Source organism: Arachis stenosperma, chromosome 4 (genome assembly GCF_014773155.1).
Source record: "Arachis stenosperma cultivar V10309 chromosome 4, arast.V10309.gnm1.PFL2, whole genome shotgun sequence".
NCBI classification, from domain to species: Eukaryota; Viridiplantae; Streptophyta; class Magnoliopsida; order Fabales; family Fabaceae; genus Arachis; species Arachis stenosperma.
In genome coordinates, this window is record NC_080380.1 from 82545746 (window position 1) to 82570310 (window position 24565).

The following is a 24565-nucleotide window of genomic DNA, read 5'->3' on the forward strand; positions in this document are numbered from 1 at the left end:
GCAAAGGCATTTTACATGCCTATTTGGTGCAGGGATGGAATTCCTTGACACCTCAGGATCTGTGGACCCCACAAGATCACCTCAGGATCTGTGGACCCCACAGGATCATCTCAGGATCTGTGAATCCCACAGGATCCCCACCTACCTCACCCTCTCTCTCCATTCATGGTCATCCCTTTTGTTTTTCATTCACCACCTACATCTATCCACTCTTCCCCATACACCTCACCTACCTTTAAATTCAAATTCTCTTCCCCACCCAATCCCACCCATATAGCCGAATACACAATCCCTCAATCTCCTCCATATCTTCTTCTTATTCTTCATCTTTTCTTTCTTCTCTTGCTCGAGGGCGAGCAATTTTCTAAGTTTGGTGTGGTAAAAGCATAGCTTTTTGCTTTTCCATAACCATTAATGGCACCTAAGGCTAGAGATATTCAAAAAAAAAAAAAAAGAGAAGAAGAGAAAAAAAAGGGAAGACAAAAGTTTCCACTTCTGAGTCATGGGAGATGGAAAGACTCATGTAAAGGGTTTATAGCTCAGTGGTAGAACATTTGACTGCAAATCAAGAGATCCCTAAGATACCTCAGGGGATAAATTGTCCTCCACACAATTATTGGGAGCAACTAAGGATAGGAACACCAAAATTACTAGGGATCATGCAACAGAAGCAAGGAAGAGACATAAAGGAGCTCAAAAAATACCATTGGACCTTCAAGAAGGCGCCACCCTCACTCAGGTGGATTCATTCCTTGTTCTTATTTCTTTCTGCTTTTCAGTTTTTATGCTGTGTTTATCTATATTTTGTGTCTCTACTTCATGATCATTAGTAGTTAGTAACTATGTCTTAAAGTTATGAATAATTCCATTAATCCTTCACCTCTCTTAAATGAAAAATGTTTTAATTCAAAAGAACAAGAAGTACATGAATTTCGAATTTATCCTTGAATTTAGTTTAATTATATTGATGTGGTGACAATACTTTTTGTTTTCTGAATGAATGCTTAAACAGTGCATAATTTTTGATCTTGTTGTTTATGAATGTTAAAACTGTTGGCTCTTGAAAGAATGATGAACAATGAGAAATGTTATTGACAATCTGAAAAATCATGAAATTGATTCTTGAAGCAAGAAAAAGCAGTGAATAGCAAAAGCTTGCGAAAAAAAAAGTGGCAAAAAAAAAATAGAAAGAAAAAGAAAAAGCAAACAGAAAAAGCCAATAGCCCTTAAAACCAAAAGGCAAGGGTAAAAAGGATCCAAGGCTTTGAGCATCAATGGATAGGAGGGCCCAAGGAAATAAAATCCAGGCCTAAGCGGCTACATCAAGCTGTCCCTAACCATGTGCTTGTGGCATGCAGGTCCAAGTGAAAAGCTTGAGACTAAGTGGTTAAAGTCGTGATCCAAAGCAAAAAGAGTGTGCTTAAGAGCTCTGGACACCTCTAACTGGGGACTTTAGCAAAGCTAAGTCACAATCTGAAAAGGTTCACCCAGTTATGTGTCTGTGGCATTTATGTATCTGGTGGTAATACTGGAAAACAAAATGCTTAGGGCCACGGCCAAGACTCATAAAAGTAGCTGTGTTCAAGAATCAACATGCTTAACTAAGAGAATCAATAACACTATCTAAACTTCTAAGTTCCTAAAGAAGCCAATCATTCTAAGCTTCAAAGGAAAAAGTGAGATGCCAAAACTGTTCAGAGGCAAAAAGCTACAAGTCCCACTCATCTAATTAGAACTAATATTCATTGATATTCCGAATTTATAGTATATTCTCTTCTTTTTATCCTATTTGATTTTCATTTGCTTGGGGACAAGCAACAATTTAAGTTTGGTGTTGTGAAGAGCGGATAATTTATACGTTTTTTGGCATTGTTTTTAGGTAGTTTTTAGTAAGTTCAAGCTACTTTTAGGGATGTTTTCATTAGTTTTTATGCTAAATTCACATTTCTGGACTTTACTATGAGTTTGTGTATTTTTCTGTAATTTCAGGTATTTTCTGGCTGAAATTGAGGGACTTGAGCAAAACTCTGAAAAAGGCTGACAAAAGGACTGCTGATGCTGTTGGATTCTGACCTTCCTGCACTCAAAATGGATTTTCTGGAGCTACAGAACTCCAAATGGCACGCTCTTAACGGCGTTGGAAAGTAGACATCCAGGGCTTTCCAGCAATATATAATAGTTCATAAGTTATTCGGGAATTGACGACGTAAAGTGGCGCTCAACGCCAAGTAAATGCTGCTGTCTGGAGTTAAACGCCAGAAACACGTCCTAACCCGGAGTTGAATGCCAGAAACACGCTATAACTCGGCGTTCAACTCCAAGAAAAGCCTCAACTCGTGGATAGATCAAGCTCAACCCAAGCATACACCAAGTGGGCCCCGGAAGTGGATTTATGCATCAATTACTTACTCATGTAAATCCTAAGTAGCTAGTTTATTATAAATAGAACATTTAACTATTGTATTAGACATCTCTTGACCATTCGGTCTTTTGATCACCTTCAAGGGGGCTGGCCATTCGGCCATGCCTAAACCTTTCACTTATGTATTTTCAACGGTGGAGTTTCTGCACACCATAGATTAAGGGTGTGGAGCTCTGCTGTACCTCAAGTTTCAATACAATTACCATTACTTTATATTCAATTCTCTTTTATTCTTATTCCAAGATATACGTTGCACTTCAACTTGATGAATGTGATGATCCGTGACACTCATCATCATTCTCACCTATGAACGCGCGTGACTGATAACCACTTCCGTTCTACCTTAGGCCGGGCGCATATCTCTTAGATTCCCCAACAGAATCTTCGTGGTATAAGCTAGATAGATGGCGGCATTCATGGGGATCCGAAAAGTCTAACCTTGTCTGTGGTATTCCGAGTAGGATCCCGGGAATCCGGAAAGTCTAACATTGTCTGTGGTATTCCGAGTAGGATTCCGGTATTGAATGACTGTGATGAGCTTCAAACTCCTGAAGGCTGGGCGTTAGTGACAGACGCAATAAAATCAATGGATTCTACTCCAACCTGATTGAGAACCGACAGATGATTAGCCGTGCTGTGATAGAGCATTTGGACCATTTTCACTGAGAGGATGGGATGTAGCCATCAACAAGGGTGATGCCTCCAGACGATTAGCCGTGCAGTGACAGCGCATAGGACCATTTTCCCGAGAGGATTAAAAGTAGCCATTGATGATGGTGATTCCCTACATACAGTTTGCCATAGAAAGGAGTAAGAAGGATTGGATGAAAGCAATAAGAAAGTAGAGATTCAAAAGGATTCTAGCATCTCCACACACCTATCTGAAATTCCCACTATTGATTTACATAAGTATCTCTATCCTATTTTATTTTCTATTTATTTTTATTAATCATATTTGATTTTCTAAATTCCATAATTTTATCCTCCTGACTGGGATTTACAAGATGACCATAGCTTGCTTCATACCAACAATCTCTGTGGGATCGACCCTTACTCACGTAAGGTATTACTTGGACGACCCAGTACACTTGCTGGTTAGTTGAACGGAGTTGTGTCCACACATAAGTGCCATAATAATGATTCCATACAACAACAAAGAATACTACATTGATGTGATCACAATTTCGTCCACCACTCTCTCTACCGTGTCATTTTTTTACCTCATTTTTTATCCCACTCTTTTTTGGCTCTCACTATCTTTTCACTTTCTCACTTCATAATCTCATATTCTTTTATGCCACTCTTTTTTAATAAAATTTTCTTTTTCTAATTTTTTCAATTCCAAATTTTAACTAACTGTTATTTTTAAGGATTCAACTATTCGAGGTTTTGTTTATTTTTAAATTTATTAAATATTTTATTTTAATTATTACTATTTATTGTTTTACATTTTTTGGTATTATGAATTTTAGTCATATAAATTTATGTAATTATGTTTGTTTTGTTAGTAATATAAATTTATGTAATTACGTGTTATTTTTTATGAAATTATGTTGCCTATAAATTTTAAAATTGACTTGATTAATATTGTAACTTAGAATATATATTTCTTTATTTTTAGAAATAAAAGGAAACTACATTGAATTAGAAAGTCACTCTATTAGTCTCTTTTAATAAAAAGTTTTTAGAATTAAATATGGAAGGTTTAATAAATAATCCTAGACAACGACCTAAGAATTCAATCTATGATCCAAATGATAGAGATGGCATTAGATGAGCTTATTTGTAAAAAGGGTCCTTGTCAATCAAGAAAACATGATTTTTTTGCAAACATACTTTGGGACCTCTCCATAAATTCAATGCTAATTGGTTTGATGAATTTGGTAATTTGTTAAATTGTAATATATCAAAAAAATGATTTTTGGCCTATGTTGTTATCTTATGAAATTTGATAATGCAAATGATGTTTTTTAAAGAAGGAATTTTTAAATTGAAAAACGAAAGAGAGGTTGCAAACACATGTTAAAAATCATGATGTAGTGCTCACAATCATGCTTACAGATATTGTGAAACGCCCATGAAGCAAAAACAACGTATTGAAGTTGCGTTTTAAAAGGATTCAAACTAAGCTAGAAGAGATTATCGAACATATTTAGCGGCAAGAATTGAGTGCATTTGATTTTTATTGTGATAGAAATTGGTTGTCTGTACAACTCAAACTATCATGGAAAATTTTTGGAGCTTCTAGACTTTTTTGTGCGACATAATACTGAAATTGATCGTTTTCAAAAATACTCTTGAAAATCTTAAATTAGCAACACCTAAAATTTAAAAAGACATTATTTGAGCTACTACAAGTAAAACTGCTAAAATTATCTTTAATGTTCTTGGAGATTACATATCTGCTATTTTAGTTGATGAAGCTCAAGATATTTTTGTTAAAGAGAAAATGGTTGTTTGTTTACAGTATGTGAAACAAGAAGGGTATGTTATGGAGTAGTTTCTTGGTCTTATCTATGATTCTAGCACAAATGCTTTCTAGTTAAAGGTAGGTTTGGAGTTTTTATTTGCAAAGCATCATTTAATTTTAGAAAGAATACATGGACAAGGATACGATAGAGCTAGCAATATACAAGAAGAATTTAACGGCCTAAAAAGTTTGATCTTGAAGTAAAATGGTTGTACTTTTTATGTTCGTTGCTTTACTCACTAACTTCAATTAGTACTTGTAGTTGTCACAAAAAAAAAACTGGTTGAAATTGTATTACTTTTTAATTTGCTTGCTAGTTTGTGCAATATTGTTGGAGCTTCTTACAAACGTAAAGACATACTTTGTGAAAGTCAAATGCAAAAGATAATTGTTATATTACAAAATAGAGATGCTTCTATTAGGAGTGGCTTAAATTAAGAAATGACATTAAAAAGGACAGTTGATTCTATATAGGTTGGCTTGATTTCTATTTTTTCTTCGTGGTAGATGTTCCTTAAATAATTGAGGGAGATTGAATTGAACCCTGATCAAAGAGCTAGAACCTATTAATTATTAAATCATATTCAATTTTTTGAATTTGTATTCAATTTACATTTGATGAAAGCTAAAATAAAGCTTACTAATGAACTATCTCAAACTCTACAAAAAAGTGATAAAGACATTGTAAATGTTATGATATTGGTTAAAGTGATCAAGCAACGACTGCAAAGTATAAGAAATGATGATGATTGACATCTTAATAAAGTTTTAGTATTTTTTTATAGTCATAATACTTACGTTCCAATATGGATGATATATTTGTAACATAATGAAAATCAAGGCACAAGATCCAAAAGTCTCAAACTTGCACCAATTCCAGATTGAGTTATTTTATCAAGTGGTTGATAAATAACTAAGAGCTTAACTATCATTTTATAGAGGTAAATCTTGAGTTACTTTTCTGTATAGCTTATTCAAATCCAAATGATTCATTTTCTACATTTGATAAGAAGAAGCTGATCCGTTTAACTGAGTTTTATTAATGTAAAATCTCGCAAAAAATTAAATAAATAATTAACAACTAATAAATAAATTAAATGAGAGTGAAATAGAATTAGAGATTTAATATTTATGATTTGGAGAAATAAAAATATCTAGGATGCAAATTAAAATGTTTATCTTTTAAATATTTTGGCCCAAAATTAGGCCAACGAACTAAAGAAATGAAATTGGACCTTATCCGACCCAAACCCCATATATATACTAATATTTAATGAGATTTTAGTCACCACTTCTCCCATTTTATGAGAGAGGTTCGAAATTGAGAGGAGAGAAAACCCTAACCACCCTCACCTTCAAACCTTAACTTTTGCTACGGAGCTCCAATTGACGAGCCGTTTGCGGCCACGCGAAACTTGTCTCTCCCTCTTCATTTCTATTTAAATATTTTGGTGAGTAACTCAAAATCTTAGCCCATTTTCTTATTCAAATATAAAATTGCATTTTTAGTTTGGGTATTGAGGATTTTTGGTGATTTTGATGTTATGGGGGTCCTCTAGCATATATTCTTGGGGGTATCCATCACTAATTTCAGTGGATAAAGGTAAAAAAATCCTTTTTTTTCTCTTGGTTCATCAATTTATGAAAACCCTTATTTTTAATATTGTGCCAAATTGTATAATATGATGTTAGATTGAGTAATTGGAAGCTTGACTTGGTGGAATTTTGAAAAAAAAAAGCTTGGAAACGTGGAAATGTGACATTAAGGTACGGGTGGTAGTTTTGAGTAGGCATTATGTAAGAGTTTGTAAAAACTTAGGTTACTTGTCCCTAAGATAAGTTGAGTGGAATTGATTCTTGATATGTTTGAATAATTGTTACTATGATTATTGAGTTGGTTGATGTGTTTTGATATGAAAATTGAGAGTGAAAATAATGAGTTTTTCATGAATTGAGAAGTGTTATGTGATGTTGTTATAATTGAAAATTATAATATATGTTGGTGGTATGTTGCATGAAAATGAATATGTATGTTGAGTTTCAATTGAGAATTGGACATATGAATATTGTGATTTTTGAAATTGGGCCAGAGACCGTGATAGGGTGACAAAATCCCCTATGTGGTAAGTTGAGGTAAGTTGTGTAACTTGTTGTATGAAATTGCGATGATTGATTATTGGGTGATTGAGAAATTGGATATATGAATACTGTATGTTGTCAATAAACATGAGTATGTTGATAGGATGGGTTAAATAAGTTGGAAGTGAGATGATTTAGGTTTGGAATGGTTGAGGATTTATAAATGAGTGTTTGGGATGGGTATGACTGGTTTTGGAATGGTCCATTATTGAATTGAAATGATAAATTTATGAGTTTGAGAGTTTATGAGAATTTGATAAAAACAGATTTTTATACCAACTTCGATGGATCATAACTTGGCGCTTGGAGTTTGAAATTGAGAGAAAGTTATTTTAACTTAAAGATTGTTAAAAGACCTTTAAAACCATATAAAGATGAGGAAAAATGGAATTTTGTAGAGGAATTTATGAAAGTTTGAAAATGGATATAAAAAACTGAATTTTCTGCAACATATCAGTTTTTCTAAAAAACTATCTTTATGCGTGTGATGCGTGAGTATCTTTCTTGTCTTTTTCTAGTGAATTTACATTTAAATTATTGAGTTTAATCAAGAATTAATTATCTTTTATCCACTATAGATGCTACTTTGAGTTTCATGTAATTTTGTGTATTTTAGGTAGCATTTGGCTGGATTTGATGGAAAGGAAGCTTGCACAAATAAAAGGAGCTCAAGAATGAAAGAAGATGATCAGCGAGGAGTGACGTGTGCGCGTACCTGAAGTGTACGCGTGAAAAGCAAATTTGTGCAGCGACGCGTGCGCGTACCTGACGCGTACGCGTGACACGCGAAGAAGACCACCGACGCGTACGTGTGACATGCGCGACGTGCAGAGAAAGCAGAAAACACTGGGGGCGATTTCTGGGCCCCATTTTGGCACTCAAGTAAGGCGCAGCTCTCTGCCAAGTTAGGCGCGGATCCAGTGAAGCCAAGTGGTTCCCACGTTACAAGGCGTGGATTATATAATTGATTCTGATTCAAATTTGAATTGGAAAATAGGAAAAGATATTATCTTAATTTTAGAAAGTAGATTTTAAATATATTAGGATTAGATATAAAAGGAATTCAATTCCATTCATTCCATCAGATTGGAACTCAGTACATTTTACCTGAATCCTTATTTTTTCTTTGAACCATGAGCAACTAAACCTCCACTGTTAAGGTTAGGAGCTCTATTTATTTGTATGGATTGATTTTATTGCTTTTTCTATTTTAATTCATGTATGGATTTATAATTTAAGAATTATTTTCGCTCTTTATCTTATGAATTTGGGTGGAACAGAAGTATGACCCTCTTTCTATTTGAGTTCTTGTATAACTTGGAAAAACTCTTTACTTGAACAACAGCTTGAAAACACATTCTCCTAAATTTTAATTATCTGGACTTAACGGGATACGTGACATATAATCCTTTTATTTTTGGGTAATTAGAGTTTTTGTGGCATATAAACTGGAATTTGATCATCACCCTCTAATTGGAATTAATTGACTAAAGAATTGGCAGTGGATGAATTTTAGGGGAGACTAGAAAGGTCTAAGGAATTAGGGTCTAGTCACATGTAGTTGGCCATAAATTAAATCATACATGATTAAAATAGTTAGTAAGAAAAGTTAATCCGGAAAAATAGATAACTCTGAAACCTTAACTGCCCTTTCCATATTTTATTCCCAACCCATTTACTTTACTATTTTAATTTCTGTATGATTGTTTAATGCTCTTTGAATATTCAAACACTTTTTCCTGCTTGCCTAACTAAGTAAATCATTTAACCATTGTTGCTTAGTCCATCAATCCTTGTGCGATCAACCCTCATTCACCTGAGGTATTACTTGGTACGACCCATTGCACTTGCCGGTTAGTTTGTGGTTAGAAATTACCGCACCAAGTTTTTGGCGCCGTTGCCGGGGATTGATAGTGATTAACAACTATTAGTTATTTGATTGTTTAGATCAGGCGTTTTATTTTTAATTTTATTAAAATCTATTTTTAATATTTTCAAAAAAAAGAAGAAAAAAATATTTTAATAGCACTAATATTTTTAGTAATTTTTGAAATTAAGTTTGGTGTTTCCTAGTTCAGGTTACCTCACTTGGAATTCTTGTACTCTGACGTAGAGAGTTCCATTTTTTTCTTGTCTTCTATTTATTTATGCACAGGAACAGAGACAAAGAACATCTCTTAGACTTTGATCCTGAACCTGAAAGGACTTTCAGGCGGCGTTTACAACAAGCTAAACTTTGCAAGGCTGCAGAATTCACTATGGATCCTGACAATGCTGATAATGCCAATGTGGCAAATCCGAATGGAAATGAGCAACAAAGGAGAGTACTTGGCTCTTACTCTGCTCTTACTGCAGATCTTTATGGAAAAAGCATTGTGGTGCCTCCTAAAGCTGCGAACAACTTTGAGTTGAAGCCATAACTGGTCACCCTGGTGCAACAAAACTGCCAGTATCATGGTCTTCCCCACGAAGACCCAAATCAGTTATTTCTAGTCTTCTACAGATTTGTGATACTGTGAAGACAAATGGAATGAACCCAGAGGTATACAAACTCATGCTCTTCCCGTTTGCTCTGAGGGATGGAGCAAAGGTATGGCTAGATTCCCAACTCAAAGAGAGTCTGGATACTTGGAACAAGGTTGTTACTGGGTTTCTCACTAAATTTTTTCCACCAAAGAAGCTGACTAAGCTTAGGGTGGAGGTTCAGACCTTCAGACAGAAGGATGGTGAAACTCTATATGAAGCTTGCGAGAGATACAAGCTACTGACTAGGCAATGCCTTCCGGACATGTTCTCTAAATGGACTCAACTAGATATCTTTTATGAAGGCTTGAGTAAAATGTCTAAGATGTGCTTAAACAATTCTGCAGGAGGTTCATTACACAAGAAGAAGACACCGGAGGAGACTATTGAGCTTATTGAATTGGTTGCTAGCAACCAATATTTATACTCATCTAACAGGAATCATGTGAACTCTGAGGCTCCTCAGAAGAAGGGTGTCATGGAAGTTGAAGCTCTTAATGCTATTCTTGCTCAGAACAAGCTTATGTCTCAGCAAATTAGTCTACTTACTCAACATATGGGTGGCATACAAGTCTCAGCTATCAACACCCAAAATCCACCTCAAGAGGTCTCCTATGACATGACAGGAAATTTAGTGCAAAATGATAATTATGATTATGCTCAATCCTCTTCTGAACAGGTCAATTACACGGGGAGTGGTTCTAGAAATCTCAATAATGACCCATATTCTAAGGCATACAATCAAAGATGGAGAAATCACCCAATTTTTGGGTGGAGAGACCAACCTCAGAGACCTCAGAATTTCAACAATAATTCTCAGGGCAGCTTCCAATAGAATAATTACAATAACCGCCAATTTCAGTCTCAGCAGCAACAACCACCTCAGCAGGCTAACTCTAAATCCCAAGAAGATTCTAATTGGGAGATGATGAAGAGTTTTATGCAGGAAACCAGAGCCTCCTTTAGAAATTTGGAAGTACAAATGGGCTAGCTGAGCAAGCAAACACCTAAGAGGTCTGCAAGTACATTACCAGGTGATATAGTGGTGAACCCAAGAGAAGATTGCAAGGTTATTCAGTTGAGAAGTGGTAAAGTAGCTGGCTCTGAGACCAAGGCCATTGAAGAATTAGTTGAAAAAAGAAGCTCCAGAGGAGAAGAAGGAAGAAGTAGAGCGCACCCCTCCTAAGCGTGCAGATAAGCCATTCCCTGATTCTCTTGACACTTATCCTACCTTGCCAAAGGCTCCTGAATACAAGCCAAAAATGCCATATCCTCAGAGGCTTCAGAAGGCTTCCAAAGAAAAACAGTTTTCGAAATTTTTAGATGTCTTCAAGAAGCTACAGATCAACATTCCTTTTGCAGAGGCTCTTGAGCAAATGCCCCTCTATGCTAAATTTATGAAAGAATTGCTGACCCACAAGAGGAATTGGAAGGAACAAGAAACAGTGGTGTTAACTAAAGAATGCAGTGCCATTATTCAACACAATCTTCCTGAGAAGATGCCAGATCCAGGGAGCTTTATAATTCCTTGCACCATTGGAGATGTCACCATTCAGAGAGCTTTATGTGATCTTGGAGCTAGCATCAATCTAATGCCACTTTCAGTGATGAAAAAGTTTCAAATTGAGAAGGTAAAATCCACTCGTATTTCTCTTCAACTTGCTGATCTTTCTATTAAATTACCTGTGGGTGTTGTTGAGGATTTACTTGTTAAAGTAGGACCATTTATTTTTCCTGTTGATTTTGTTATATTAGACATGGAAGAGGAGGTAAAATCCTCTATTATACTTGGTAGACATTTTTAGCTACAGGTAGAGCTCTGATTGATGTGTAAAAGGGTGAATCAACCCTGAGCTGAATGAAGAACAGGCGGTCCTAAATGTTTTTGAGGCTCTCAAACACCCTAATGATTCTGAAGGGTGCATGAAAATAGATGTTATTGAATCACTTGTTCAAGAGGTACTGAAAGCTGAGGTGCTTGATGACATTCTAGATCCTGTTTCTGAGTTTGAATTAGTTGAAGTTGATGATTCACCACCCCAGAAGGTTATGGTTCACACACCTAAAGCAGAGGAGGAAGCCCCCAAGCTTGAGCTCAAACCTTTATCTCCTTCTCTGAAATATGTGTTCTTGGATGAAAATGATTCTTATCCAGTGATTATTAGCTCTTCTCTGAAGCCTGAAGAGGAAGAGGTGCTCGTTTCAGTGCTCCAGAGCCATAAAACAGCTCTTGGGTGGACCATTAGTGACTTGAAGGGGATTAGTCCAACCAAGTGTATGCACAAGATTCTCCTTGAAGATGATGCTAAACCAGTTGTGCAACCACTGATAAACTACTATTTTATGATTCATATTGTATTTAATTGTGTGGTTTTATCAAATCTTCGCCCACTTATTCATATGATTTGCATGTATTTATAATTCCTTCCTAAAAATTTTCTATGATTGAAAACTTGCTTCCTAAAGACCTTTTAGTTGTATATTTTTATTTTCCTTCAAACCTAAACTAAATTAAACTAATATTAAACAATTAGCAAACAATCTCAGCAACAATTTCTCAGTAAAACAATCATCAATGCAGGAAAAAACAAAATTAGTAAATTTCAAACACTTCAACAATTCAAAACCTAATGTATTGAATCTAACATAAATTAATCAACCTAAATCTACTAAGATTAGAAAACTAAACTAAACTAACTTTGAAACTGATTCAAGGAGCTTTCTTCAGTGGGGAAAGTATCTTATGGTCCTTGATGGACCAGGTAATAAATGAAATTAATGAAAAATATAGGGGTTGGTTCACAATAAGAAAAAGTTCACAAATAAACTTCCATTTAACATATGGGGAAAATTTAAATATAGGGTTAAATTGGGTTGGGATGAGGGAAAAGCCTGGATTGGACATCTAAGTGGCAGATGGAACTGCACGATGGAGTAGAAGGAGTGGTAGAGCACTGTCGAAGTAGAGGCATAGATCGGAACCTGGCCGAGTTCAGGTACACCAAACAGAAGGTAATGGGCGACATGGGAAAACCGTCGACGCAGGCACTACAGTGGAGAAGTCGAAGGAGCAGCTCCGCAATGAGATTGATGAGCTTTTCCGCTAACAACGCGAGGTCACTCATTACTCTCTCGCCAATTACCACACCACTTTACTTCCACTCTCTCCAATTCATTCATCGATTCTGCTTCTTTTTTGTTCAATTTTCTTAGATTACGGAGCGGTTTCGTGATCTTCGAGGCCTTCAAAGGGGTCCCTTCTCAGCTCCTCGCCGATAACCCTTTCCTTCCCATGTCAGTCTCAATCCCCCTCCCCTTTCTTTCCTAGAGCAGAAACTATTATTTTTCTTGTAATATGATTTTAGGAATTTGGTTAAATAGTGTAATTTGACATACAGGGAGACAGGAATGAACTAGAAGGTCAACCTCCTGCTAAACGCTGACTTTCTTCTACTGTTGTCAGGGTAATAACATTATAATCTTCTCATTTTCATGTAATTTGGTACTTTTTGCACATTAGAGGATTAGAATAGATCATAGGAGGAAGCATATGATATAGTTTAAGTTGATTCTGGCTTATTAATTGATAAAGACAGAGGAGGGGAAAAATTGATTCAGGATGATCCTGCTCATGCACCGAAGAGTGTTAACACTAATGGGACCAATGCTACTAATCAAATATCCTGCTTTCTGGTAACTAGGGTTTCACTTTCACATCAATATTTTGTTGATAAAGGAATAGTTTTGGTAGAATTTTTTGAATTTATTCTTTTTAGCTGTTTAATTAAACTATAATATTTATCTAAATGTGACTTAATTGTATTATACACAGTTCATTGATTCCGGAACAATGGTTTCTCCTACAGTCTATACACGACGCAGTCTGTGTTATCTTATTAGCGACATGTATCAAGAAGCACTGAACGATGCAGTACAGACAAGAGTGATTTTCCCTGTATGGTACATTGCATTTTATCTTGAATCTGTTGTACTTGGAGGACTTGGAATGGAGAATGAAGCACAAGTAGCAATTAAAGAAGCTACAACACTTGAAGCTAAGAGGAGTTCAAATGCTAAACAAAAGTGAATAAGATTTTGTATAGATACAAACCTTTCTTGTTGATTTATGTTCTGCAGGATGATGATGACAACCACCACCCCTACAAGATTAATTATTACAAAGATTTAATCTTTGAATTACACCATAGATCCACAACAACAAAGTTGAATGTGTTTTTTTAAGACTACTACTTCAAAGAACAGTGATTGGATTAGATGAGTGTTGGTTATGACACACCCCATCTCCCTTTTTTATTGGGCTGGTTAGGATGTTCAATTTAGTTTATGATTTGATTCATTGAAGCATGGCTCCTTATTTCTTTACTTCTGGCAAAATTTTTCATTTTTTTTTCATTTTATAAAAGGTTGAAAGTGTGAAAAGTGAATAGCTTTGTTGATCATGGCCTTGTATTTTCACTATTTTTTGTTGGAATGCCAATATATTGTGTTCATTTGTTGTTTGTGCCTTGAATCTTGTGATATCGACGCTTTTGATTGAATGAAAAAAAAAGGTTGGATGAGAAGTAAAAAATGGGAAGAAAAATACCTATAATCTCGTTACTTGGATGAAGAAAGTAAAACATATTTTTTCTTCTTATCTTTTACTTGATGAAAGGAATTGGAGAGAAAATAATAATATGTTGGATGTAGAGAAAAAGTAAAAGTAAAGAGCATAAAACATATTAAATGATATTTTAACGATTATTATAGGTTAAGAGTACATATCTAATATTTTTTTGCAGTGTTTTTTGTTTCCTTTCTTTATCATACTTAAGGTGTCATAATGTTGGATATGCTGCTCATTCAATAATCATGAGAGCTATTTGCTCACTTTACACAATATGAAGGTTGGTTCATAACGAAAATATACACTTGTGAATGCATCATTTTATATGATAGGCCACAGGATCCATATAAAAGGGTAGAAAAGTTAACAAAAGATAAACGAAATATTTATGCCATTTATGCCATTGGTACTGAACTTGAGTCGGCACACTTTCTCAAGTAAAATGAGTATAACGATCATTTCTTGTCATTAAATCATTCTATTAGACAACATTAATTCACAGATGCAAATGGCTAAAAAGAAAACCTTCACTCAACAAGATGGATCAAATGTGTATTATCATAGTATGAAGATAAGTTCATGGATTCTCCTTGCTGCTGTCCAATTTCGCCAGGTGATTTTCTTGAGACTCTCTTTGATCCGAAAATGTACTCCTTCACGGTACTCTGAGCTAAAAGTATTTATTTCTTAACCTGCCATTAAGATAACATAAACTTAAATAATAAGACTAACAGATGCTCTTAATAAAAACTGTAAATCAAACATTTTCTGAAGCTTTTGGGTTTTGAGAATCCAATTGTAGTAGATTGATGTATTGACATTCAGGCACTCTTGCCAATGAAGCACATAAGCATCAAGGGCTCAAACTATGCACTCTGTAAACAAGGTTTATTCAGTGATACTTGAAAATATGGCTCAAATGATAGAAATTAATTTTCAGAGTACAACCAGAAAAGAGGTTCTAGAAATAGCATTCTAATTACAAAAGGCACATACTTATCTCTATTGCAAGGCCATAGTTTCTAATATACAAAGTTAGTTATTAGTGCAACATTTTATAGCTCATCCACAAGCATGTACTTGCAAAAATAAAAGTGTTGATATTTGATTATTTAAATAGTTTTTAAGAAGGAAACCATGCACCAGTAGAACAATCATGGTGGTCCAACCCCCAATTCACCAGTAGATTTTGAATAAAGTTTCAAATTGAAACCAACATTTATCCAATAGGTATCAATTTGAATACCTTAGAATCCCCAAATTAGATGAGCTATCATGAGCTTTGTTTGAGACAAAAAAAATTCTAAATTGCAGCCATGAAACTTGCAGCTAATAAGTAATAGCCCATAAACCAGAAAATCAATTGAGAAGTTTGGAAAAAACTAGAACATCTATCCAATAATAATAATAATAATAATAATAATAATATAGAAAAGGAACCAGATGAAGAAAAGGGTAAAGATTAAAGCTTTTGAATGACAGAAAAAGAAAGATTACATACAGAGTCGAGAGCGTTGGGCTGAGGGCCATAATCAGCGGTCAAGGGGAAATACGAAGCGGTGACGGTTGCAGCAATGGTTACCCATTTCACTAGCTTTTCCATTTTTGGACTCAACAAACTCATTTTTATTCAATTTGATCAGATCCAATGTGATTATCTTCTTCGCTTCTCTCTAACTTCAAGCTTCAAGTTTCAAGCTTCAAACTTCAAACTTCAAACTTCAAACTCTGTGTTGGAGCTTAATTATTGAATTTTGTTTGCCATTTACTTATATTACAAGAGAGAAGGTAATCATTTCGTCAAAAAAAAAAAAAACTAATACACCGGGGCTTATCATTCCAATCGAACCAGATTAAGTTGAATCAGCTTGCAATTTGATCAAGTTTTGGGTCAAATATATACTTTCCAAGAATTTTTGAACGGACGCTATCTTCACCATTGAAATGGAATCTTTCTATCTGGTCCACTAAGGTCCAGAAAATACTTTCCCCACCAAAGACAAAGTCCTGATTCAAACCTATATTACAGTGTTCAGCAGAATATCGGTTAACGAACCCTAAACAAATTCAAATTACAAATCCAAGAATCACAATAGTATGCTTAATTAGCTATGAACCAAGAGAAATCCTAATAAAAAAATTATAATTTAGCTCTAAATCAACTAATAGCAAAAAGTAGTTTAACTAAACCAAATTACTAACAAAAAAAATTAAAATCCAATTAACCATAATGAATTTAAAATAGAGAAGATTAAAATAGAAATTTACAAAATTCCAAACCAACCTCAGAGCAAGAACAGTAGAGCAACGATGGAGGTGGAGATTGCGGCGTTGGAGGTGGCTTGCCAGAGTATGCCTCGGTGGAGAGAGCGGCAAACTTCGTGATGATGGAAGCTTGGCTTGCAGTGGATGTTCTGCTTCTCCGAATCCATGTGAAGCATTGAGCGCGGCTAGCGGCGAAGGTTCTGGCTCGCCGAGAACGTTGGAGCGGCGACGGCGGTGATGGCAGGGGGAAGAGAATGAAGGTGGAAGCGGTGATGAGAGAGAGGGTGGTGATGAAGAGAGAGAGATAGGGAAATTCAAAATAGGGAGATGACGGTTTGCACTTTCATTTAGGACACGATTACCGTCGGATAAATCTGACGGCAACGTTTTTTGTGTGCCCAAAATGCAACGTTTCATTAAACAAGATTACCGTCGAATTTATCCACTGATAAATCTGATGATAGTTGGGCATGCCATAATTTCTTTTTTTCCCACCAAATATTACAGTTGACATTACCATCGGAATATCAATTCTGATGATAATATTTTACAATTACAAATTTAACCCAAATTCGATGGTAAATTTGATCGCAAACTCGCTGCTAATGTCTGGCACTAAATTCGACGGTAAATTCAACAGTGCTAAGCATTTTTCATGTAGTGAATGCACTTTGAAAGGTAGGTTGATTCTATTCAGAAGAGATTGGAGGTGGCTGACATTTTATCTCTCAAGAATAAAGAGATTGACCTTAGAGAAGAATATAACATGCATCTACTTTAAAAAGAATTATTTTGGTACCAGAAATCTAGAGAGCCATGGGAAAGACATGGTGACAGGAATACTAGATTCTTCTACATATAAACTCTGGTGCATAGAAATAATAAGATTCATGGGCTTTTGTTGAGGATGGTACTTGGTCAACCAATTTGAAAATCCTTCAAAGAGGGGTTCTTTCTTATTATAAGAACTTGTTTGGCTCTATTGAGGAAGTAGAGGTTGATTGTTTAGGCTATGTTTCTATGCAGACCTTGAGCGCTATGGCTTGTGATAGACTCACTAAAGCAGTAACTTTTGAGGAAGTGATGAAGGCTGCAGTTTTTAGTATGATCCCTTTTAAGGCTCCAAGTCAGGATGGCTTTCAAGCTTTCTTTTTCAAGGAATATTGGAAAATTGTTGGGGATGAGGTGTGAAAAGTTGTTAAAAGTGTTTTTGCTAGCGAGTCTTCAAATTCTAATGTAATAGAGACTTTAATTTTTCTGATCCTTAAAGTAGAGACACTTACTCATATGAATGACTTCAAGCCTATTAGCTTGTGTAATGTGATTTACAAAGTTATCACTAAAGTTTTGGTTAATTATTTATGCCTTTTCCTCATTAAGATTGTGAGTTCTTTGCAAGGCGGTTTCATTCCATGTTGGAGTGCTCTTGAGAACATTATTGTGGTGTGTAACACCTTACCACACAAAATCTTATGCTTAAGTCATAAAACAGATGTGGTGAGGTATTATGACCTCTAAAAGTAAATTATATATATATATATATATATATATATATAAAATATAGTTGAAAAAGTTTTATATCTAAGAGCCTTTGAAGAAAAGGGTGAAGCAAAAATCGTTAAACAAAAAAGCGCAATACTCACATTAAGGCTAGTGGTGTATGAAGCGAGATAAGAGTAAGCTAACATGGATATATACAAAAGAGTTCCAAAATACAGATAACAAAGCTCAAGACTCAGCTTGTGAAGATAAACCGGCCAGAACACATAAGTATATATACATATATATAAAAGAACCCAAAAGACAGTTTACAAAACCAGTGTCTCCAAGATAACCTCAAAAAGGAAGTTAATACATCATATACATAAATAGTGTAGATAATAAGTGTCTACACATATACATAATCAAAATAAAGCCCTCACAAACACAAAGATCTTCGCTTCCAGAAGGTTCCAGCATGTCTCAGCGAGGTGCCTCACGTCCTGCATCTGAAAACCATAAAATGTTTATGCTTGAGAACCAGAGGTTCTCGGCATGGTAACAGTGTCCACATATCTAACAGTATAATGTCCTAGGAAACTCGAAGACAATCCTAGAACTTCTGATATATGAATTAAACTTATAAAACATAACTAAACCAAAAGTAAATCAGGCCGCTAACTAAGGATCTTCATACTATCTAATACTCCCTTTTCCAATTATTACATGCAAGGAAATCACAAGTAGAAAGCATTTATAGTAGATAAACAAGTAGCAAATAGTTTATGCAATCAGTTAGGCAATCTAAACAAGGTATACCAAACAAACACAAAGATGCATATGATGCATGTCAGTCCTATGGTTGATGAGTCTCATCTGTCGGTTATATAGCCAACCCAACAAGTCCTGGTAGCTAACCATTGGACTGTCCCTCAATTGTGTATCCCCGAATCTCAAATCACAATCATTTATCCTCATATAACACACACCAGTGTTTATCCATGGGGGCGAGCTCATCCGAAATTTCACAGTGTCCGGCCACACTTACAACATGGGGTCAGTAGAGTATCGAGTTTCAACCTGGAACATGTGGTGGCTAGCCACTGTTTTCACACAGGAAAACTCGTATCTCAGATATTTAGAAGTGCAACATTCACATAATCAATCAATAATCAATCATTTATAATCAGCCATAATTTCATTATAAAAAATACAGCCATCTAACTCATAATATAAACAACACTTCTGCCATCTTCATCAGTAAACTCACATAATCATATCAGTCATGATTTATCATCAAATCATCTATTTCTTCATCAATAACATACCTTCTTCATGGAAATCACTATACTTCATTACCCAAAATCCACCTACTAAGCTTTAAACAAGAGAAAATAGGGTTTTGAAAGCTGCAGGAATGTGTTAAAAATAAAAAAAATCATAGTTTCAGAAAAAAAGGGGCTCGCGTATGCGAGGAGCATAGCCCGTAGTGTATGCTCGCGTCACGTGCGACCTTTCTCGTACGCGGCATTGGTTCGTGTACGCGAGCGCTTCAACCCGAAAGCACTGCTCGCGTTGCGTGCCATGTGGTCGCGTATGCAACCAAGGAAAATGCCATGTTTGCGTACGTGACACACACCCCGCGTACATGAGACCCCTGGGCAATAGCCACTGGTCGCGTCACGTGTGTCCCTCGCGTACGCATGCATAGCAGGAGTTCAAAAAGCTGCTAAGTCCAAAATTTTCTATTTTGTACACCAAACTTTGATCGCGCATAATTTTCTTGTTTTAAAACATTTTTCCTTTGTTCTTCAAATAGCTTAAACATCCCGGACCAAATTTTCTTTCTAAATAAGTTTGATACAAATCGGAGGTTCGAAGATCAAGTTATACTCTGCCAAAGTTGGTTAAAATCATGGTTTTTATAAAACTTTACAAAACGTCCACTTTCAAAATCTAATAGTAACAAACCTTTTAAAATCAACCCAAACCTTACCCATTCAGCATCAAACATCCTCAACTCACATTTTCAAGTTTCTCATTCAATCCACAACGTGCTAATTTTGATCCTTCATCAATCACAACTCAATAATTCAAATTCAAACTATATTCAATATTTCAAATTTCAACAATACTCAACTTTATAAACAATTATACACACCAATCAACATTACATACAATTTACATACTTCATCAACAAGAGCACCAAATCACAACCTCCAAAATCATTAATCACATAATCAATACACTCCATCTCAACCAATCAATCAGCATCAACAATTCAATTCCTATCCTAGGGTCACTAGCTAAGTTTTCACAATACATTACATTTTAGATGCGAGAAACCAAAACCATACCTTGGCCGATTCCCCGATCAACCTGGAACACCTCTAATTTATCTTTCTTCAAGCTTCTAAGGCCTCAATACCTCACCAACAAATTTTTTCAGCATACAATTCCACTTCCAAGCTTCCAAAATCTCAATCAAGCTCCAAACCACTTACATATACATTACCTAATACACATCATAGACACCCACACATACAAGCTCAATAACTAATCACATATACTCAGAATTCACTATGGGTTGAGAATTCTTTCCATGTCTACAGACTAAACTGACCAAGCCCAACAAGTCTTGCAAGTTAATTCGAACATAAACACTCGAATAACACAAAATCTCAACACCATTAATCAATAAATTCGAAAATAAAGGTGATGGTGTTTTTGCGGAAAACGAATTTCCAACACACAGATCCAACCGGCAAGTGCACCGGGTCGCATCAAGTAATAAAAACTCACGGGAGTGAGGTCGATCCCACAGGGATTGAAGGATTGAGCAATTTTAGTTTAGTGGTTGATTTAGTCAAGCGAATCAAGATTTGGTTGATTGATTGGTGAATTGCAGAATTTAAATTGCATTGAAAGTAAAGGGAATGGGAAATTGGCATGAATTTAAAGAGAACAGAAATTAAAGTGCTGAATCTTAAGAAACAAGAAATTAAATGGCAGAAACTTAGAGTGCAAGAAATGTAAATTGCAAAATCTTAAAGTGCAAGAAATGTAAATGGCTTGAAATGTAAAGGGGATCGGGACTTGGAGTTGCAGGAATTAAACACAGAAAAGTTAAATTGCATCAAATAGAAAGTAAATGGGAATTGGGGTGAATCGCATTCAAAACAGAAAATTAAATGAACACATAAAGCAAGAGACAGAGAATTGAAATGGTAAACTTAGATCTCAGGACCCAGAGACTAGAAAACCAAGTCTAGATCTCAATGCCTTCCTAGATCCAACAAGAACAATAGCAAGAGAATTGTAAATTGCAAAGAGAATAGAAGAAGAACAATTAACAGGAAGCTAAATTCAATTGAGCAGTAAAGAAAAAGAGAGATCCGAGGATGAGATTGAAACAGAATTCCTTCAATTCTCCAACCCAAGATCCAAGACAATTGTAATTGAAATTAAAAGCAATAAAACTAAGAGGAAGAGAATGGAATTCTCCTTCCCCAAACTAAGAAACTAAAGATCACTCAGTAACTAGAATTCCAAAAGGAAAGCTCTATGAAAATCAGAAAAGAAAACTCAAAAAGGGAACTCCCCGAATAACTTGAATTCTAGCCTATTTATACACTTTCTTTAATTGATCTTCAAGCCTTGAGTTGGGCCTTTGCTCTTGGTGAAATTGGGTTGAAAGAGGCCTTGGTTAATTGCTCTTTGAAGTTTGGAGAGAAACCCAAGTGAACCATTTGAACCGGATTTGAGTTTTGCAAAGTTGGATTCAAAGTTTGAGTTGAAGTTAGGGGGCTAACTTTGAGGTCAACTTTTTATATCAGCAACCCCAATTTTCTGATGCCAACGTTGGTGCCAAAGTTAGGGGGCTAACTTCAGCGCCAACGTTGGCCCTTCCTTATGCATAAATGGTGCCAACGTTAGCCTCCAAGTTTGGGGGCTAACGTTGGCGCAAACTTTGGCTAACCTTGGAGAGAATTGACATGCCAACGTTAGCCTCCAAGTTTGGGGGCTAACGTTGGCGCAAACTTTGGCCACCCTGGAGCATAATTTCTCATGCCAACGTTAGCCTCCAAGTTTGGGGGCTAACGTTGGCGCAAACTTTGAGTGCCCAGGGAAGAAATTTCAACTTCTCAAGTTAGCCTTCAAGTTAGGGGGCTAACTTTGAGGCTAACTTTTCACCAAAAGTTTGTGCCAAAGTTTGAGGGCTAACTTCAACTCCAACTTTATATTTCCTGGTTCAATTTCACTTGTTTCATTGTTCCCTCTTTGCTTCTAGCCACTCCTTCTTGCTTCAACCTTTTTCCAAGCTTTCTTCACCTATCATAAATCAACCAAACACATCAAAGCTATGCTCAAAATCATGAGATGTTCAATCTATCATAATATGCAACATTTATGGCTTCAGACCTCATGAAATTGCATTAATTCACATATGGTTGATTAAATCAAAGGAAGCATGAAAATCTACCCAATTGGCTTGCTTATGGCTCAAGAAAGTGCATAATTCAAGTGAAAACAAAAGAAAAAGACTAGTGAAACTAGGCTAAGATGACTTGTCATCAAAAGGGCTGGAAAAAGTGGTGAGAAATCGTGGCTTACCTCTTAAATAATCTTGTGGGCTTTGTAGAGCTCAACGCCATGGTCGCGTGGCTAGAAACGGTGCAGCGATCAGAGCTCGGAGCGAAAAGTTATCTTGGATTGAAATCAAACCAAGGGTTTGATTCTTGTTCCTCCACCCTCAATTATTTCCCGAGCGTGTTTAGCTTATAGGAAGGGGGAGAAGAGCTGAGCCCTTTTGTTTAATGAGGCTTGGGTTGGACCTTGTGCCCAATACAGGCTCGGTTTGTCCAGTTTGGTCCGTTCGGCCCAATCTTGGGCCAAATTCTTAAAAATTTGTGTCAAAATTCTTATTTTAATTATCTCTATTTTATTAAACTATAAAAATTCATTTTTCTATTTTTCCTGAATAAATATTAATTTATCAGTTAATTATTTATTAATTAACCAGATTTTACATGGTGAAAGAGATTTTATATTTTTTGAAGCATACAAAATTCTCTAAAGGTACTCTTGCTTTTAAAATTGATCTTAAAAAAGCTTATGATAGAGTTGATTGGAGATTTTTGGAGTATACTCTTACTGCTTTTGGGTTTTCTATGGCTACAGTTAGACTTATTGTTAATTTTGTGACACCATCTTCTCTTTCTATTCCTTGGAATGGTAGCAAGTTAGATGATTTTTTCCCTTAAAAGGAGTTTGAGAAATGGTGATCCTATGTCACCTTATTTGTTTGTTCTGTGCATGGAAAGACTTGTTTTATTTCTCAGCGGGTTGATGAAAGTGTGTGAAGGCCCATTTTTGTGTCTAGAGGTGGGTAAAAGTTTTTTTTTTTATTTGATATTTGCTAATGAATTATTGTTCTGTAAGGCCACCAAGGCTCATATTCAGATTATGATGCACTTTCTCTGTACTTTTGTAAAGCTTCTGGTGTGAAAGTCAATATTGCCAAATCGAAAGCTCTTTTTTCTAAGAATGTATTGGCTAGAAGGAGGGATGTTTTTACTAAATCTCTTTTATCCGTTTTGTTTTGGACCTAAGAAAGTATATAGGAGTGAATCTGAATCCTTCTCGGGCTAGTAGAGTAGCATCTTATTCTATTATTAAGAGGTGAGAAACATATTGCTTGGGTGAAAACGCAGGCTACTTAATAGAATAGTGACATTGTGCTTAATAATTCAGTTGTTGCTTCTATCCGTATTCATCACATGTAAGATTTTGTTTTTCCTAATTGGGCTTGTGACAAGCTCTCATCTATGATGCACCAATTTCTTTGGAAGGAACAACCAGAGGGAAGGAGATTGAGTTTAGCCAACTAGAAAATAGTAGCTACTCCAAAAACATTTAGTGGCCTGAGTGTTAGGGATCCTTCCTGTGCTAATTTATCTTTACTTGGCAGGTTGATTTGGCAATTGATGTATTGTCTAGACAAACCATGGGTGGCTCTCATGAGAGATGAGTATCTGAGGAGAACTGGTAATTTTGATGAAGCTTGTAATGCATCTCTGATAAACCACTATTTTATGGTTTAACTTTTGCTCAATTGAGTGGTTTTTATCAAATCCTTGCCTACTTATTCATATGATTTGCATGGTTTTACAATCCCTTCCTAGTTTTGTTCTGTGATTGAAAGCTTGCTTTCTACAGTCTTTGATTTGTGTATTTTAAGTCTCCTTTATACCGTTCGATGCCGTGATCCGTGTGTTAAGTGTTTCAGGCTTTATAGGGCAGGAATGGCTTAGAGGATGGAAAGGAAGCTTGCAAAAATGGAAGGAACACAAGAAACTAAGGAGATAACCAGCGAGCATCGACGCACACGCATGGCTCATGTGTGCGCGCGATATGGAGAAATTTGCGCGTGCCTGACGCGTACGCGTGGATTGGAGTTCTGCAATATGACGCGAGTGCGTGCTTGACGCGAACGTGTGACACGTTAAAACGACCAGCGACGCGTACGCGTGACATGCGCGATCTGCAGAATTAACAAAAAATGTTGGGGGCAATTTCGGGCCGTATTTTGATCTAGTTTTTGGCCCAGAAACACAGAATAGAGCAAGGAAACACCTAG

At 35.9% G+C, this 24565-nt stretch overlaps 1 pseudogene; it reads right to left on the reverse strand.

The window, feature by feature from the left end:
* Window positions 1-14758: 14758 nt before the first annotated feature.
* LOC130973843 (uncharacterized) lies at window positions 14759-15805 on the reverse strand (annotated as a pseudogene).
* Between the last annotated feature and the right edge of the window lie 8760 nt (window positions 15806-24565).